Source organism: Oenanthe melanoleuca, chromosome 5 (assembly GCF_029582105.1).
Source record: "Oenanthe melanoleuca isolate GR-GAL-2019-014 chromosome 5, OMel1.0, whole genome shotgun sequence".
Lineage (NCBI taxonomy): Eukaryota > Metazoa > Chordata > Aves > Passeriformes > Muscicapidae > Oenanthe > Oenanthe melanoleuca.
The window spans coordinates 46,323,953-46,344,760 of record NC_079339.1 but is presented as its reverse complement, the minus strand read 5'-3'; positions in this window follow the sequence as shown (position 1 = coordinate 46,344,760).

The window sequence follows — 20,808 nt, the reverse complement described above, 5'->3', positions numbered from 1 at the left end:
TAGATGGAGGTGTCTGAACTCCAAATGCTATTTCCCTTCTTTTTTTCCTTCCCCTCAAGTGCAATTAACCCTTGAGTAATTATTACATCAGAGCTTTCCAACCAAGGTGACCAAGGTGTCACTGCATAAATTGTTATTGCTTATCTATACTTATTTTAATGCCTCTGTATCTTAGTAATTTAAAAAATATATTACTTCTTACTTTGATAATTGATTTGGGAACTGAGATTCACTTAGTAAATATCATTCTGTCCTTTCCATCATGTATCACTTCCCCATTATTTAGCTGCAGTCTTGAGGATTTTCAGCCCTAAGTATAGGAAAATTAGTTTACTGTTTGCAAATTGCAGGCTCAGCTGTCTAGGAAAAGGGCATGTCAGCCACATCTATACAATGTGGCTTTTATCCTGGTATTCCAGGTGCATACTTAACTGTATGGGGAGCAAAAGGGCCCAGAATCAGAAATGGGAAGAGAATGAACAATCCAGGGATCCAAGGTTAGGCCAAACTTGAGTTAAAACCAGTAAGAAAAAAGTGAGAAAGATGTGGAGGAAGTGAATCTGGGATGCTATGTTAGCTGGGAGTGTTGAGATTTACAGTTTTTCTTGTGATGTCAAATAGAGAAGAGAGGAAGAAAGGGAAGGATGAGGAAGGTAAGAGAGGAATGGCAGCAGCTGGAACCTGCCAGCCCTTGTTCCAGCTGTTCTTGCCACACAGCACCTGTGATTCCTTCCTTGGCAGTTGCAGCAGTAACAAGAATGACTCTTGAAGGCCCTATTGTAGGAAAATTTATAAGGCTACAGTTGCTTTTCTCCTTCCTTCTTCTGTAAACTCCCAACTTTTCCTGTGGACAGAGTAGCTCCTAAGAAGAAAGACCCTTGGATGTATAGTGAAGATTATTAAATAACTATGTGGAAGCTATATTAGCTCATATTTAGTACCTATGATCACATCAGGATCATGAGGTCAAATTTTGACATCCACAACTGAAAAAAAAAATAAAAAATTGGACAGAGTTCAAAGAGAATTCACAAGGAGGATCCAAAAGGTTGGGAAATATGTTTTCCACTCTGAAAACAAGTTCACCTTGCTTCTTCCATTAAACAAGAAATTAAGTCTTTAGAGTTACATTACAAGTATATAAGAAAACCCTTATGAGGGTCTAAACTGGTTGTTCTGTCTGGCTGTTAACAATCTAGCAAGATCCAAATATTTAATGTAATTAAATGTTGGAACAGCCTAGCAAGTTCCTCACTGTTTAAAACCTGAAAACAAAATACGGACCCTTTTCTTAAAATCATGTTTGTAGCTCATGTGTAGAGATTGGAGTAAAAGGCAGGAGTTAATAAGGCTTGCTTCCCTTTTGTGTACAGGGTATTATTTTGATTATCACTGTAGTCTCTTCTAGTCTTAAGAACAATTAATAGTGTACCACAGCCTGTGTACCCCCTGAAATACAGCTGATTTCCTCTGTGTTAACTCTCTTCCTTTAAGGTTCTCCACATGGTGAGTGCACTGCAAGCACAGGGGGTTCTGTGAGCAGGATTCTTGTAGTGATCCTGGGTATGGGTTCTCTGGCATATAAGATGTTTCCAATGATTTTGCATCCTCTCTATCTGTGAAAATATTAGTAGTGTCTCTGCATGCCTCTGCCTGGCACAGATCTTCATGAACTTTGCAAGAGTGAGGCACATGGAAAGAATACAAATCTGCAAACCTTGCCTGCTGATGGAAACATTTTAAAAAAGAAAGTCGTTTCCCTGATTATCACTAAATATGGTGACACATTGCACTACTGATGATCTGGTGGTTGGCTGAATTTTCAGTGATATTGCTAAAACACCCCACTCAGTCTCCAGTGTACCATCTGGATCTGCAAGGATTCAGCCAAAAAGCCTAATGTCCTTCTTTGTGATGTTTTAATTTTCAAGCTTTTGGAAATGCTCTGGAGCAAGTTCCCATTTGGAATTCAAGTTGGAGAAATAGGTCAAATTGCAAGGGAGCAAAGTGCCAACTTTTGCTTTTTGCCGCAAATACATCCTGAACATATAAAAATCCACAACTTTAATAAGACCAGTGTTTGACTGAGTGCTTTAATCAGCCCTTGACTATATCTCTGGATGTTCATGTGTAATACTAATATATTTAGACTGATTCAAGTGTTCATGTCAGAAAATAAAAATGGGTCAGTCCAGACCTCACTGTTTTGCCTTGCTGATCTTGTTTGTTTGTTTTGTTAGTGTTGTTTATCTTTCTTCTTTTTTTTTAACCACAAATTTGTAATCTTTAATTTGTAGGATTGATATGTACTACAAGTATTGTTTTACCTTGTATAACATTCAAGGACAGCTTTATGGGGTGGAACCAGCAGTCTGTCTATCACAGGATCTTGCCCTTGATACCTAGGGAAACTATTATTAATGGGATTTTTAGAGTAATCCTTTCCTAGTGGACATTCTTTGCACTGTGTAATTGATGGTTCATGAAGTGCATGAGCTTCCCCACCATGTTGCATACACAATCATGGCTGGACTATCTTCCATGGAATGGTCCAGCCCTTTTAGAACCCTTCTTTCTCATGGTACATGAATTCCCACTGATTCCAAGATGATAAGAAATGCAGAGTAATCAATTTCTGTTTGTTTTCTCCATATCAGTCATGATTCTAAAGCTGCTTATTCCTTCTTCTCTCAGTCATCTTCTTTCAAAATTGAAGACTAATAGTCTAACTGATCTTTCATCTAATGGAAACAGATTAATGCAATTGGTAATTTCTGTAGACATATGCTTTCTTCTTTTGTTGTATCTTCTGTTTTCATTGGATGGATGAATTGGTCATGGTTATGGTCATTGGTCATGGTGATGATTTCTAATATTTTCCTATTCTTTTGCTTTTTTGTTTTGTTTTCCTGTTCCTTTTTGTGTTTTGACTGCTGCTCAGCAAGATGCTGATGATTTCAGAGAACTTTTACAACAGGCTTGGCCCATATTTAAGAATCTTTAAGCAGCTGTTCTCCCCCCACCAATCTTGCATTGCATTTGCTGATACTGAGTTACATTTACTTCTCAGTTGCTCAGACATTCATTTCCATAAGATTCTTTTGCAGTTATTTTGGATCTGTGATTCTCTGCAACACCAGATGAAGAGTCAGCACTAAAGCAATTAATTTGCTAAACTGAATGCCTTATCATTATATATATGTATATATGTGTGTGTGTGTGTGTTTGCTCATGCACTTCTCCAATGATGATGCTGAAGCCCAGGATTACTTTCAAAGGAGTCTGTTTTTAAGTCAGAGCCAGGACTGATCATGGCTTGCTCTTGGGGATATGCATTCTACATGTTTCTGAAAAATCCTGGCATGGTGCTAGAGCATATGAGATCACAAAAAATATATTAGTCAGGCAAAGAAAAAGAAAGGAACTGCAAGGCTAGGGGTACATAATGGATAAGAAGGAAAAAAATCAGTTTCTGGTCCAGATGATTTGTACTGTTTATTTCTTCAGGCCTAAGATTGTAGATGGCCACAACTTCCTCCCAGTGTCCTTGGGTTATCCTCTGTGTGGAACACCTTCCTTCTGATGGAGGCAGAGCTGACAGGCTGTAGACACCCTTGTTTTCAGACCAGCCAACAAGCAGCCTGGGGCAGACATTGTCCAGGGGTGATGTGTGGATCCTGAGGAAAGGAGAGATGCACCCAGAGTACATTTTGGATCTTGTAGTTGGGCAATAAAGCTGCCATCCAGTTTTGTGAAGAGGCAGGCTGTAAAGCATCACTCTCAACAGAAGGGAGAGAGGTTGTTGCGTTGTCTTCTCTCCTTTCGTACTGTTACTCCTTTTATTTCCAGTATTTTAAAGTATTATTTTAGAGTAGTACACTGATTGTGACATCCCTCTAAAGTTTCCAACGACTTTCCCTACTGGAGAAGAAATACCATTTGCTGTGCTGCCACCTAGTGCTTCTAGGTGCTGCTTTGATTTCGAGTGCATTCACTCCTTTTTATTTTTCCTCTTGCTTTTGAATGTTCTCTTCCCCATGAAACAGCACTGGACTTACAAATCGAGCCTCTCTCTTAGACTGGAAAATAAAAGTGCATCTTGATCTGAATATCTGCTGCAGAGAATTTGGGAGACAGACAATGAACAGATAGTCTCCATGTAGGAAGCTCAGACACCCTTTTACAGATGAGTGGGGTTAATGAGGGACAATCCCTACAATTAGGAGAGCTGTTACTCTGAACAGTCAGTTTTCATCTGCTTGCTTTTCAGAATACTTTAATCTAAATCCACTGACATCCATTTGGTGGGAAAAGAAACTTTCTGGATACCTAAAGAAGCAGGCACAAGTGTGTTCAATGACTTATTTTTTGTTTATAACAAACCACAGTTCAAACTACTCTCTGAGGTTAAACAGAGTTATAGAGAAGAAATCATAGAAAAGATGTATAGCATGCAACATACAGCAGAGTGCAGTGTTAATACAGTTTCCACTGTGGTCTGTTCTGTTTCCAGGCTTTAATGCTGTTAGGTTCAGGATAGGTAAATAGAATCAGAAACAATGTGAACCCCAGCCTGTTGTGCTCCCCATCTTTTGGGATGCCTGTGAAGGCTGTATGTAGGCACTCATATGACCCAGCAAATCCTGCTGAACTATCTCCTTAAAATTTAACAGTACACAGGGGTCCAGCTGGAATTTACACCCCCTTGAATTGTGTAAGATTTCTTCTGCCTCCTTCCTGAGAGTTTGGCAGCTTTTGCCAGGAAGGAAAGGTGGGATCCATACATGTTGCAGGGTTTTATGGTCCCTCTGCATTGCTGGGGCTGGCCCAGGTTTAGTGGTTGCCCTTGAGGATTCCTGAATTTTCAATGAAAAATCTGTGGAGCTAATGGGAGGACTGGTGGCTACTGTCAGTTTTGCTGAAATGTGTAAAGGGGCCATCCCAAAGCTGCCATTTCATTGGAGTGGAGCAGGCCTGGCCACCTCCTATTTCAGAGGAACCAAATAAAGGGGGGGAATGTGTTTTATTTCTAGTGAAATCTTTGGCAATATTCTTGCCTTGTCTGGTGGTTCAGTGATGGTTTGAGCACACTGCCCACTCTACTGGCAGTAAAATTCACAACTTTCATGTACTTGATGCACTGATGCCTAATTCTTGTGAGGATTTCTGCACAGTGGATCTGAGCCCATATTCTATTTATATGCCAGTTGGAGATACAGAGAAAGACCCAGGAGCTTAAAGGACAGGTTTGCATCTATCCAATGCCTTACCCATCCTTCTCATGGGTAAAATGTATCCAGAGGGCAGATAGATCCTCCATACTTTAAAATACAGTGTTGGTTTGATCCCTCCTTGATTTTTTTTTGCAAAAGGAATGACTGTATAAAAGCAATATACTCCTACCTGTTGTACATTCCATAGCTACCTCAGATGTGATTTACCTTTTTGTGCTTTAAAAAGTAAATGCAATTTATTTTAAACTAGAAAAACTGATGAGAGAGCAGTAAAAGGAAAAAAAAACCTTAATCAAGACTTTACCTACAGTCTGTCCCAATGGTTTGTACACTCTTCTAAGGAGGTAAACAGGAAAAAATAAAACTTAAACAGAAAATTATTTTTATGACTAAAATATTTCTTATTTGTCAATATCTGTGCATTTAACTTTAAATGCTTAAGCCCCACCCTTACCCTCAGGAACTGATTCTGCTGTGCATGAACTTTTCAAATCTAAAGGAAAGAAAACATCTGGTGTATCCTCTGGCCAAAAAGACCATACACATTGCACTGCAATAAGTCATGACTGTACATCTGATGGTTTTATTGCATAAATGAATAATGTATTCTTCTTTGTCTATACATTTGTCATTATAATGTTCATGCTAAAATTAACCATCAAATCATGCTGAAGAAATATAGAAATTAATGAATTAGTCAGGTGCTTCACTAACAGCTTGACATCTGAACATGAGAGTCAAATATATCTGTTTGGAAAGCATTGTCCCTTAGTAATTATTGGTATATCTCAGAAGATGAATGTGAATGTGTCCCTTAATGAGTTTTGTATATAATCTGTACTCTTTACTAGTTAATAACATAGCTTTTATGTCATAAAGTCTAACATTTAAACTATCTCATCCAATGTCACTTATCTTGTAAATGGTTTTGAAGGACAGAGGCAGATTTCAAATCCTTCATAGTCCTGCAGATGAAGAGTCCAAGACTTGGGAAACTGATCTGGTTTCTCCTTCTGGCTTCATGGGCATCCACAACCTGCATTAACACACTGGGTCCTGTGAGCAAGGACTGAGTTGTGTGTGTTAGTCAAATGTGTTTCCAGACTTGGATGTGTAAAAGTGTGAGATTCAGGTGTGCCTGTACTTCTGTAATTGTGGCTTTTTCCTTTTAAAGGACTGGAAATAAGTTTGATCAGTGTGAGGCACAATTGTAGCAGAGGTTAGAATGTATTATGCTATAGAACATGTTTTGTTATGCAAAAGAACAATTTCTGTTAGAAAAAACCCAACAAAACAAAAAGACAGACCTACTGAAAGTGTTTATGACAAAACAAAAAAATCATGAGGTCCAGGCCTTTGGGCACCTGCTCTCCATCTGAACCAACTGGGCACTTGGATAAATACAAAGCTCTCAATAAAACCAGTCTGTAGCACATGGCCAGTAAAGCACATTCTTCATGGCCAGAAGGCCCACAAAGATAATTTTATAATTAAAGAAAATCTAGGTGGTAAACATCAAAGTGACAGCAAAACCTCAAAGGAGTTTTTATTGACACAAGCAGGTGCAGCCAAGTCTTTCATATCACTAAGTCATAATTAAATCAACAAAGTAAAATTTAATTGTATTTAAGAATTTTTGTTTATTGAGTCTTTTCCTTGAAGGTGAAATGATGCATTTTGTATGTTTTTGCATTATTCAACAGCAATCTCAGAAAAGTCACATACAACCTGTATTTATAAGGCCTGAAGAGGTTTGTCAGATCAAGACAGCTGAAGTATACATGACAAATGTCATTTTGTAGTCCTTAATACAGTTAATCCTTAAAACATGGAACCAGGAAACCCTTATTCATATTGGTATTTGAAACCTGTAAGCAATCTCATGTTTCTAATGCTGATTTTCTTTTTATTCCACAAAGAAAACTGTACCAAGGCCCTTTTCCTGGAATATTACTTGAGGCTATTCAGAAAAAAGAAAAAAAACACAACAGGAAATTTGGCTCTTTAGCCTAATAATGGTCTCTTTATTGAATGGAGACTTGCTTTTTCTTTTCTTTTTTTTTTTTTTTTTTGTTAAACAGATTTTCGTATGAAAGGGTTAGAAGTGAATAAACAAGTTCAAGCTCATCAGATTTCCTCTGATTTATGTTGACCTTGAAAGAGAAAGAGGTCATGCTGTTGGCAGGCAATAAGAGCTAATCTGTTACTAAGTGAGTAATTAAAAGTGAGGCCTTATATATTTTTGTAATGAGTTGACAGCAATTCCAGCCCCATGTCATATGGTTGCTCTAATCAGCATGGTCATTGCACTTAGTGCCAAATGAGAAGTTTGCAAGAAGTCAGATGACAAACTCCAAAATATGCAGCCCTTTCAGATGAGTAGACTGACTTTATTAAACAGGAGGGAAAACTGCAATAAAAATTAATGTCAAACTGTGTGCAATTAGGAACTTTGCATTTTTCTCATGAATTGAAGTGGATGCTCATTAGTATGCTCAACTGAAAGAAGTGAAACTGTGCTCAAGAGTAAAGATAATATGAGTTTTGGCAGCTGAGCCTACTGTTCAACTGGCAGGACTTAAGACTGTTCTGACATCAGACATGACAGTATTGACTTCCACGTCACCAAATAACCTAAAAAATGGTCCATATTTCAAGATGCATTAAGAAGTCTGGTTTTTTAAGTTCAAGGAAATTTTCTAAATTGATCCAGGGTCTGGATATTCTTGCAAAGTACTGAATGACTTGGCCCTAACCCAGCAAAATGTAGAAGGTATATCTTCAGTTATTTTTCAGAGTGCTCTGAAGGCTGGGATTGAGGCCAAATTCACTGATCCCTTGTGCTTTTCAGTGAGAGGACAGCACTGAAGTCAGGTTTAGAGACAAGAGGGAAGAGAATCAGGTTTGTTTTCTGTGGTTCCCACCTGATCTTGGCAAGATGCAACAGCAGCACTGTAGAGCAGGCAGGCTGTCCTGGGTAGCACAAAGCAATGGATGGGGTGTCCCACAGAAGGATTCCACTGCTGTCTGCTGTGAAGACTGGTAGGATTTACAGGCTGTTGAGGCTGCTGCAAGAAAACAGGCTGATGGAACACCTTGGGTCTCTGGCCCCTGTCAGAACCAGTAACCTGAGTGTAATTGCTACCTTGAACACCTGCTCAACTGTTTTCTTTTTCAGGTAGTAGGACTTGCATGCATAATGTGCTCTGAGTTTTCAGACATATGTCCAAATACTTTTCCAAATTTGGGCAAGCCCTGGCAATAGTGAACCTCCAATATCAGAGGTATTGGCATGTGCTGCAGGCAAATCATGGAAGTATTTAGCATACTTGTACTGAAAGCATATCCATTTTTTCCAGCTATACCACTTGGTATAGTTAAAGTATTACCTTACACAGCAAGTTTTGCCTTACCAAAAATAGGGAGGAATGATCTGTCCCAGAGAAATGATAAAAAGTCTTTCACTTTTTATTCTATGGAAGGATTTGTTTTATGTTTCTCAAACATCTGTCTTCTCTTGTTTAAAAACCACTTAAAGGGGAAACTTTAGTGAAGATGTAAATGTTAACTACGAGGAGATTTTTAGCATCACTATCAAATGTGCTGCAAAATCTGCCTGTCATTGAAAGAACAGGAAACACTAGTCTCATTCACAGATTTGCCATCGAGTTTATTAAAATATAATTATGGGTCTCACTTGAGTCTTTTAGTTTTGATTTGTATTTCCTACACCTCCATTAACAAGACATCCGTGGAACTTGTATTTTAAGGTTTCATGTCAACAATCACACTGCTCATGGTTTGTTCTCATGTTGCTTATCACCATGTGAGATTTAATTATTTAAGCTTAAAATCTAATGTTGCTAAAGGTGGCATTAGATGAGTATCATTGCCCATTGGTCAGCTACTCTTGGGGCCACTTCTTTGCTTAATTTCCTTAAATTACAGGGCAGCTTCTCCTACAAAACATCAGAGCTACAAGTGCCTACAAAGCAGATTTCCCATTATCCACTCATGGCTCATTTTGGCTTTCAGCTCTGTTACATGTGATAAAATCTGCAGAAATTGTGAGATCGGTGTGATTGACATTACAGTCAGGCCAAAGACATTTCCTGCCAGTGGCAGCAGCACACTTGTGAATCCCAGCCAGCATTTGCTCAGCTTCAGGATGGTTGTGAAACAGGCTGGAGCTGCTTGTGAATGGGTGACTCTGCTGAGCAGATGGTTCCACGAAAAGGCAGCCAAGAGACCGTGCATGAGCACTGTGTGTTTGTGGGGGCATGAGCTGCAGCCAGAAATGTCTGTAAAGAATCTGCCCTAAGCTTTCTGGTCCAAGATTAAGCAGATATGTCATTTCTAATCCATTTTGGGGGTAGACTTGAGAATTATTAAAAAAGAATGTTCCTGCAGCTGTTTCTGCAAAGAAAAGAAAAGGAAAAAAAAAAAAAAAAAAAAAAAAAAGGATGTCCAAAAGAAAAACTCAGCAATGTGGATCAGGGAGCTTGAAAGGGTTGGTTTTTAGAACTGCTTTTTTGCATTTCCTAGTTAGACCTTTGGACACCAGCCAGCTTTCTGCTGAGTAGGTTGGCAGAATTTGGATACACAGCAGTCTGCTGCCTTCCACATCCCCTCCATGTGCAGTGTTCCTGCTGCATAAAGCCATTAGTGACCAGATTACAGAAAACATAGGGCTTTGTTTCAGAGCTTTTATTTGTTGTTCCATTTCCTGTTTCATTTCTATTTAACCTCTGCTCTTTCTAGTTCAGACATTGTATCAAAGTGAATTTGGAAATGAACTTCATATGGATAAGAATGAATTGTAAACCCAACATGCAATATCCAATATCACTTATTTTGGTAGAATAAAACTTATAATTATTTTTTAATAAAAATAATATGTTTTATTAATTTAATAAGTTTTAATAACAGTAAATTTCTCCTCCCCTCTTTCAATCCCTTTTTTTTCATCAAAACTATCCTCAAAATTAACCCAGATCTGCAAAGTCTTTTGGGGCAAGTATCATTTGAATTACATAGATGGAACCTGTAATGAAGTGGGCAACTCAATGTTTTGATTCTCACTTAAGGTCTTTTTCTATTATAAATGTATCACTGTTTGGATTACTATTCACAATATCAGAAAATTACCTGGAGTTAAATGGAAGGGAGGGTTTCAAGTGTTACAATATTGGGAAGAAATATGTAGGAGATCTCTCTGAGCATGGTCAGAGGGAAGTGCAGCTACTCTTCTCAAGTAAACCTTCTTGAGGCATTTCTTTTTTGAAAAGCTCAATTAAATTTGATTGTAACTTGGTGTTACATGGTTATGAATCCATCTGTTCATGATATTAGGAGCTGCCACAGTGACTCAGGGGGATGCACCTGAGAACTTCAAGTTTCAGATGTTTCAGAGAACAAGGGAAGATATGGCACATGATTTTATTTCATGTGTTAGTGCTTATGAGATTAAGGCCTGATGTACATTCTCTGATATGCTCTTCACAGTTTTTATTGTTGTGTTATGGGACTGTTGCTACCTACAAAAAAGTGTAGTTGCTTTATCATCTAAGTTCTCAGTCTTGTTATCTTTTTGTAAGACAAAGTTCCTCAATCAGTCATTCTATATATAGACATGTCTTTTTACTGCATTTCAATCTCTCATTAAAAATATTTTTAATATTGGTTTTAATATTTTTAAAAATATTTGTTTATGTTGCTTAGATACTTTTTCTTGTGTTACAAAACATGACACAAAGATCTAGGGTCCTTCATTAAATTTTGGTTGTTCATCTCCTTTTGAAGATAAAGCAATCCCAATCTTCTCTGGCTCCTTCCATGGGATTTCCAGGCCCAAGGTTACTGCTCATGTTCTTTACCCTTCTCTTTTAAATTTTCAGGCCTGTCTCTCTCTGTCCTTTTCCTTTTCACATGTCTGTTCTGCAGGATCCTTTGAGTCAAATGTTTAGCTATCTAGGATATGTTCTTGCTGTACTTTTCTATAAAAATTCTCTACTTTTTTTCGTTCCTTGTGCAAAATGACATTTTTGTAATTTCTTGTGTGCAATGTAGTTGAGTTGTGTACAGTGAGTTGAAGCTCATTTCCCTTTGAGTTTATGAACATGTAAGTATAAATATATTCAAATATAAGAATCTGTATTTTTTGTTTCAGTGCATATTAAAAGTGCATATTTAAACTGAAATTACTTCTATACATGTTTTCAGAAAGTTGAGCATTTTCAAGGTAAAAGATGAAGACTTTGAACTTTGGTGCAGAAAATTAATGTGGCCAGTGAAGTGAAGGGAGGATGAGATTTTTTTGGCAGGTTGTGCTGTTCATAGGATGTCCTGTGACATTTTGTCCAGCTGGACCTTCTAAATAAACCTATAATTTCATATAGAGACCTGGAAAGACAAAGAGCTTGTGGTCTTGGAAGTGATGGCTGTTCATTGATATTTATCATTAGATGTCTTCAGACTGAAGGAGTCCATTCACTCTAGAGGACTACCTGGACTGCTAGTCTTTCTCAGGTGTCTGAGCAGTATTTTATTTGAATTATAGGTACTGAATCTTGTGTGTCTTTACAGAAAGAAATAAAATTCACTAAAATGTCATTTACAGCTCCTGGCCTTACGTTGAGGTTGTGCTCTGTGTGTGATACAATCTCACATAAGAGATTCTGAGTACAGACTAGAGCTACCTTCCCTAAAAGCTTTCTCATGAATTAAAGGCTTGGAGGTTTGAACAATCACAAGGAAGGTTTTCTTCTGTGTGTCTTTGGCTCTTGTACTTTTGAAGGACAAAGGAAAGTCTTTTCTGACAGGCTTATTGGCTGTTTTAAGACCTGACTACCATTAGTTTTTTTTTTAACTTTGATATTACAGGTGAGGAAAGAGATAAACTGGATTCACAGTGCTGGTATCATGACTTCTGCACACTGCACAAAAAATTGCAATCCATTAGGTACAGATCTTCCTGTGAGTGCCATGGCAGAGTGCCTAACAGCTTCATTGGAGTCTGGTGGGACATTTTCCTTGGCTTGTGCTGCAAATTAAATTGTGTATTTTGAGGAATTATTGGTATTTTATTATGTCTGTTTCAGCCCTCTGCTATTAGCACTTGGACAAAATCATTTGTTTTCCCATGGCAGGCACCTTTGTGGGTGATGAGGAGGGGTAGCTAATACACCACAATAATAATGATAATTCACCAAATTAGCAGATCTTTGCCATGTGGATTCTATATCTGCTATGTGGAATCTGTATTTCTATATCTCTATGTGGATTCTATATTTCTTCTTTAAACTGAGTTAAGCATGTGTCCTGCACTCTTTGTTTTGTCTGTAGTGTATTGCTTTCCTTGAAATGAGTTTTACCAAATAGTGGAGTCCATAAATCTTTACTTCAATTAGGTTCTTAAATGGTTCTTGCTTGACAAATGTTAATTGCTTAGTGCCATCTATTAATGAAGTCTTCCTCAAGAACAGTGAGAAAAATCAGAGTTTATGGGTTTATATTTCACTATAATGAAACCTATGCATGGTCAAGAAACTAGGAGAAAGCAATATTCTAATGACAAATAATTGTCATCATATAAAGAAACAATTCAAAAGGGATATGCTGAAACTGAGTGATCACAGTGTGAAGTCTTGCATTTAGGACAGTGAAAATCCAACACAGAGATGTAATGGTAAATCTAAAAGGGAAGGCCACAGGAGGGACCTTGAGAAGAATCTTGGGATTATTGATTCACAACTTATTTTTAAATTGTGTGTGTAATGTCTTTGCAAAACTACCAAAACTATCTCTGGAATAAATTTAGCAGAAATGTGTACATAGGAATAGAAGACAGTTATTTTCCTGGTCTGGTGTTCATAAGACCTCATCTGGATTACTGTCCAATGTGGAATATTATTCTTTGAAAATGACTAAAAAAATTTTGAGTTGTCCATGGGGAAAAATAAAAGAAATCAAAGACGTAATCTAAAATCCTACCCTATGCTGGTCTAAGAAAGAGAACCATTATGAAAGATCCAGTAGTTTATAAATTTCCTTTGACAAGAAGGCCAACAGTAAACTGCTACCACTGTTGGCTGAGATAAGGCCAGAGATAATCAGCTGACATGAATAATAGATGTTTGTATTAAATTCTATAAAAGTCTTTTTGTGGGATACTTTAGCCGTCGGACAGGTGAGGTTTTGTTGGTCGTAGAATCTCCATCATTAGAATTCTTAAGAACACATGAGTGTCAGGGACAGTGCGAGTTCAGTCACAAATCACAGGATGGGTCGGGTTGAAAGGCACCACAGTCAACTGGTCCAAGCTCCCTGGCCAAGCAGGACAATCCCAGAGCTCATGGGTTGTGTGCAGACAGTTCTGGAAAATCTCCAGTGCAGGAGACTCCACAAACTCTCTTGGAAATCCATTCCAGTGCAAGGTCACCTGCACAGTAAAGTTCTTCCCTGTGTTCAGGTGGAACTTTCTGTGTACCAGTTTCTGCCCCTTGCCTCTTTTCTACTCTTGGCAGCACTGAGCACAATCCATCCTCTTGCCACCTTCCCTTCAGGTACTTACACACATTATATACATTGTTATGTGTGTCTACATTGGTGCTCTTCTTTTTCATAGCCAGGAGTTAAAATAGATCTCCAACATTTCTGTGGTTTGGTTTCTATGATCTTAACATTTTAAAAGTGCATAAAAATTGTGCTTGAAATGCAGCATTGACAAAAAATCAGATGTGTTAAGCCTGGTGAGCAGGAGTAATATTGGCTTCTGGACATCAAAGGGAGAGAAAAGAACTTTCAGTTTGGACATCCATCTTTGATAATGTGTGTGTTGAGCTGCTCCAGAATGACAGATCTTTCATGAGTATCCATATTGAAGTACCACTGGACTCACCTTTAAGTTATTTATGTTATGTGACTTTACGTTCAATCTGTTTTTATTGTTCAGTAAATGAATCCAGTGGAATTAATCTTATATAAGGACCTATCTTTTGGGAGATGGTTCATCCTGCTTGTGTGGGGTGGAGAATCATTGGTTAGTGCAAGGCTTGCAATGTCATCTAGCTGGATCTCAGTGATGCAAGCTGTAGTGGATGATTTGTTGCTAATGACTCAGATATTGTTTGCTCCTGGCAGGTCTTCCATTGAGCATATTTTTTTCTTTATATCTGGTTATCATTTGGATTTACTTCCCTTTTTGTTCAGAGTTGTACATGAAATTAATCTTAATTTTCTGGGCTTTTTATCTAGCTATTTATCAAAAACTTCCCTTTGAAAGAGTGCTTATGCCTTTTTATGTTATTTATTTATTGCTGACATACATAAAATTAAGTTGTCTTCTACTAGTGGTTCAGGTCTTGCATGATAACTAATATGCAAGGCAGTGTGAAGAAATGAAAAGCAGGGCAGGTAGAGTGGGAGGTGGCTCTATAAGGACATCAGCAGGACTCCAAGGACCCTGCTCTTGTGTAAAGCAACCAAATGTTTGAACAATTTACTCAGTTTCAAAACTGCTGTAACACAGCAATAGGTAAACACTCATCAGTATTTCAGTGACATAAAATATGTTTACTCAGAAGTCATTAAGAACAATTAAAACTGATTTTTAATTGATCTTCTTGATTTCACATCTGTCTGTCCTTCTGTGGCAGCCACTTTTCTTTCACACACTCACAGAGTTTCATAAAGAGCTTGGGCTGATGCAAGGCCATGCTGCCAACAACATCCATGCCCAGCTTTGCCCTCCTTGTGTGCTCCTGCCTCTTCCTTTTCACAAATTCCAGCTCTCAGGAGGCCGTGGGAAAATCTGAAAGCTCATCCAGATGAAATTTAACTGAAAATTAAGAAGTGGTTTAAATTAGATTAGTGATACAGTCTGATGTGCACTGAAATCGAATAATTGCTAGGGCTGAGGCAAAGGATGGGCCAGGACTGCAGAAAAGGGAGGTGACCCATTTGCAGTAGCCTGCAGGCAGATCAATTGAAGAGTTGTCATTTTATTATTCCTGTGATGTGCTCAGCAGTTTGCGTAATACACTTGGTAAATGACAAAAATTCTCTTTGAATTTCCTCTGCATGTGGGTGATTTAATTGCCGAGTTCCTCTGAAGGGTTTACATACTTTTATAATATTAATCTTGCAATTTGTAAATAATGTTGCTGGTTTGTTTCATCAGGTAGGTACATCTCGTACCATACTTAAGTCTATCTTGTTTTGAATCTCACTTCCCTCCCTTTCATTCTTCTTACTTCTGTTTAATAAACTTTATTGTCTGGATTAATGTTGCTTGTTCAGGTATCAATGAAACTTAGGAGGTTGTATAAGGAATTGCTCCTAACAATCACTTAATAAGCTGGTGCTTAACCCACCATTGTTTCTTCTCTTTTTGATGGTGACAAGTAGGATTCATTGCTTGGTCTAGAAAGAAAATGTATCACAGCTTATGTCTGATTTCCTTCACTTCTAATTAGCTGTGCTGCAGACAAGAACCAAAACTGAGGAGACTAAACAAGTGCTATATAGGTCTTGGAAATTTCTGAATTCTAGTCATGGTGTAGTATGTGAGTAACCTAGTGGCTGAAATTGATTTCAGCTCCCTCTTTATGTGTTAAACATCAATTATATTATTTATTTGTCTGCTATACCTGCTTTTTCAGTAGCTAAAAATGTTGGCACTCTGAGGTGCCTTAAAGATGAAAAATGTAGTTATTGCCACTCTTCTATTTCTGCTTTTTAAGGTTTAAAAATGCTTAATCGTTGACATAAAGATTTTCTTTTCCCTGTAAGTTCTTACATACAAATCTTATTTTTTAATCTTAGAAAAAGGTGCAGCATAAACAAAAAGTTAAGTCCTTGGTAACACCAGAGCAGGTATGTAAGTGCTTGGCTTAGAGGGGTCTCGGCTCAGTTTTTGCAATTCAGCCACAGAAGTGCTTATGGGGTAGAAAGTCCCTTAGCAAAGGTCTGGGAAACATCACACTGAATTCCTCAGCCAGGCAATTAAGCCAGCCTAGAAAGCTCCAGACGAGAACAGTGTGCTTAACAGAATGCAAATTGCATTTCACAGATCTGGTTATTTTAATTCAGAGCAAGACCATCAGTGTGAGTGTTCCCTTCAGCATGCTGATAGCCAAATGCCATTGCCTGTGGAACTGTAACTGGCCTTTAACATTTGTGGTTTTAACCAAATTCCTTTTTTTTTTACATCTATCTGTCCTCCTTTTTGTCAAATATTGCAGCAGAAGTGTTTTAGTAGCAATATCTGCTCACATAGAAAGAAGGGTCCTGGAAACTTTGAAAGGAAAAATATGGGCTCATTTTCGTATCTACTTTCCAACTTCCAGCAAGCTTAGTAAAACATGTGGATTATTAGGTATGTAATTGTACTAAAAGGATCCTCTGGTATCCATGTGGCACCTCATTTCATGGTAATCATTTAAAATAACTGGTAATAGAAATCAGATGAAACAAAGCTAGTTTTTAAAGACATCCAGTCTTAAGGCCAGGAACCCCCTGAATCTTGATTGTTATGCTGGTCTTTAAGAGAGAAATGAGTAAAGCTGAATTACAATTATTTTGTTATTTGGAAGTATTATAATGTACTTGGATCTGTATGATTCCTGGAAGGGTTTCTTATAGCCCTCTTTGAGTGTGCTCTTAAGCAATTTCTGGGTGAGGACTTGGCACTCCTTGTGAGTACAGTCAAAGGAACCAGTAAAGTACATTCAAGGCTCTTTTGAGATGATTTCCAGAACCTACTAATCTATGCCGAAGCAATTTCTTTTCAAAAGGTAAAAGAGACTTCAGCTTTTTCAGACAGGAAGAACTGGGACCTGAAAGTCTTGTCTGGAACATTCTGCAAGAAAAAATGGATACTGATGATTGAATGTCATGCATAAATAATTATTTTGGAGAAAGGTTTTGGGGATTGATGTTGTTGAGATGGTAACCTGAAATGGCTGTTTCCTGTTAGAAACAGTGGAAGTTGTTCTGTCTATGCAGAGAAATTAGCATATTTTCCTCTGCCAGAGTGTAAATTATCATGACAAGTGTAAGAAATGGAATATTCTGTTACATTTTCAATTTGCTTTGCTTGTGCAACAGATGGATTTTTCCTATTATGTTCATTTGAAAATATTGTACATACACCTCATATATGTTGTTTTGTTTTTTCCTCCCTAATGATCTAATCTACAATCTTCTGTTCTGTATAAATGACCTATGATTCACCATGTATGTTTCAAAGATTTTAAGTCTAGAGCAATATCTGTATTGTGATTCTCAATAAATCTGTGTATTCAGGAAATATTCTACAAGTCTTCATTGTAACTGAAGCTATTGTGTTGTGTATTTGAAATGTATTTTGGATATGTTTATTACCACCAATCTTATGGAATTTGAATACAGCAGCTGCTACAGGAATATCACCTGTGTCAGTTGTGGAGATAGTTCTTTCATGTAGGACCAAAGGAAGAAACCTGAGGGATATAAAACATTCTTGGTATTTCAGACATTTAAAAATGGGTAACTTCAAACTATGGTATAGTTCATGCATGTAACAGCTGGAACAGCTGACATCTGTACCCTGGCTGCTCCTTCCTTAGGAATGATGCTGGATGGTGGCTGGCATAAGCTCTCTCTGAAACCCATGAGGACCAAAGGCTCCAAGACTGAGTTATCAGTGTCCTCTCTTGATACTGGCAGCTAAGATGTTCTACTCACACAGAGCAAAAGTGCATGTTTTTATTACTATGTGCCAGTTCCCAGCTGAAACAGAGATCTTATATTTCTCAAATCTGGCATCTGGCACTGTTGTGTCACTAAGCTTGTTGTCCTGAGCTCATTTCTGCCCTCTATCAGTGAATTTCCTTGGGTGTTACCTGGACAGCACTCAAACTGCAGATACAGGTGCATACAGATGAAGTGCAGGACTGCTGCACTTACATTCCTGATTTTAAGTACATTCATACTAATTGTGGTCAATGGAAAATGTGCAGTTTAGCTGGTCTCTCCTGCTCCCTGGCAGTCCCAGGAGTATATGCCAAGCTCACTTGTGAAAGATTTTTCCCAGCAGCAGCATGTGGCTCTCTTTGGCAACCACGAATCATTTTGTTGGCAGCTGCTAAGGGGCCTCTGGATCTCTAACACAGGAAGGCTGCTGATGGGTTTCTGATCTACATATTTTTCTGAAAGCAATCTCTTTTGACATACCTTTCAGTTCTGCAAATGCTCACGTGCTTTATATTTATCTATTTGGTTCCAAACCCCACAAAAGCCTCTCAAAGCATATAGATCCACTTACAGTTGAAAGAAAAATTCTACATGCCAGAAATCCATGCTGTCCTTTGCCCTTCCATTTTTCACTTGTACACTGCATTTCCATTGTGTGTCTGTAAAAGCTCTGTGCTCTCCAGAACCCATATCCTTGTTCTTTATTTGCTTGGTTAGGATATATGAAATTGGGGAGAAAGACGGGGTACCAGCTTGAGACCTCAATACAGTTGTTCAACTTTTCTAGCACTTCTACAGTGGCAAGTCAGATATTTCCCATGACTATTAGCACAGCTAACCATGACTACAGGAGGTGCCAAGAGAGATTCTCTCTGTATGGCAAGTGCTGACAGGATTGAGCCTGATGGCACTACACCTGTCTAGCAAGAGGAAAGAAGTTGCATTTCATACCCTTCCTCAGGAAACACTTTGCTTCCCCCTTCTTGGCACAGGGAATGCAAATGCAAAGCTAACTGCCCATCTCTTTTAAGTGTTGCCATTTGTACAAGCCTGTCAACTTGCATTTCCTGCTGGCAACCCCTGCTCTGCTCTGGGCTGTTACTTCTCATTACACAAAACAGTCACTGCATGGCTGTCTGCTCCTTAGAAACACATGTGAATTAGACCTCAAAACATGTGACTTAATGTATAAAATATATAAGGGAAGGTGGAAATATTGTGGAGGCACAGAATCTGTATTAGACAGGAGTTCCAGAATAAATTTCTCTCTGGTCAGAGCAGAGTTCATTGTGTTTTCTGGCACTGGATTTTTAAGAATGAAGAAAATGGGGATGATAACTTAAAAATCTTGCACAGATTCTTGAAAAATGACAAAAAACCCTCATAAAACACCCACTGTGTCTTCCACCATTGCAGATAGTTTCTGTGTCATTTGTATAACTACTGTACCATACAAGCTATTCCTGAAACCATAAGGAGGTCTTGAAAGCTGAGAAAAAGATTCCTCTTAATAGAATGTCACTGTTAACTTGTGCCCAAAGCTTGAGTTACACTGCCACAACTTCTCCAAAGATAAAAATAATGTCTTGGGTAAAACTGTGAGTGGAATTCTGCCCCAAACTCCTATCAGGTATTGTCTGTTTATCATATCAATAACAATAGGTGCAAGCCTTTCTATCTTCTTTTCATTATTTCCATGTGCTGGAAGAAGGTACTATGCCTGGTCTCAAAATGCAGGTACATACAGATAAAAATGAGAAATAAATGGAGCAAAAACCCTCAGCTTTCTTTAAAATCTGGGGTTTGGATGGAAAAGACTGTGTCTTTCAAACATGGATTTCAAGGTGAGCAAAGTCAAATAATGCCATGCCAGAATTTTTACAGGTCATATATTCCTGCTGTTGACTTTTCTCATGCAGAAACAAAGACTTCTCCATTGACTTTGCATGAGCTTTAGATGTTTTGCAGGCAGGGAGCAGATATGTCATAAGAAAGTAATTGTGTAATGTGATCTTGTTTAAAGTGATGCTGTCAATAAAATTTCTCTGTTTGGAGCAGTTAGCCTCCATGGTAAGTTTTGAATTCTCATTAACTGAATTCTCCTCCTCATCACTGTCCCAAGTGAATGTACCAATATTATCACTGAAGTATTTTGGCTCAAACTGAGAATGCTTTTGTGAAGTGCGAATTTTCATTCCTTAAGATGCAACAGAAGTGTGAAGCATCGGGATTTCTCCTGTGGGAAACACTGAAGAGAACCCAGCCATGAAGCTCCCCTCTGCATGAGGTTTTGCAGCCTGTCTAGATGGGAGTGCTTTGAGCTGGTGCTGTAAATTCTGTGGTTACAGTGGCTGCAGGGGAGGTGGCTGCAGCTCAGCACACGCCTCTAAGTAGTGCACCACTGAACATCATTTAAATCTGCAATCTCAGCATAAAAGAACTTTCCCCAGATAATTAGGAATCCCAGCACACTCCCCCTCTCTGCCCTCAATGCCAACGAATTGCTGCTATTCATGTACTTGGCTGGAAATCAGCTGTGCCTGCCAAGCCAAATTACTGGAAATTAATTATCTGGAGCCTGATCTGGAAGTTTTGACTCAGCTTTTCAGTAGGCCCATTCAATCCAATGAATTTTTTTGGAGTAAACTCAGGTCTGGAAGCTGTGCTTTTGCTTTGTCAAGCTCTGCCACTCTGTGTGGTGAGCAGCAGCATCACACCCTCACACTCCAGCTTGGCTTTCTGTCCATGGCTTAAATCATGGTTTGAGAACATGTAAGGCTAATGAATTTCATTAACTTTCATGTCCATATTAAAGCAAGACAAGGTGCCATCAAGCAGA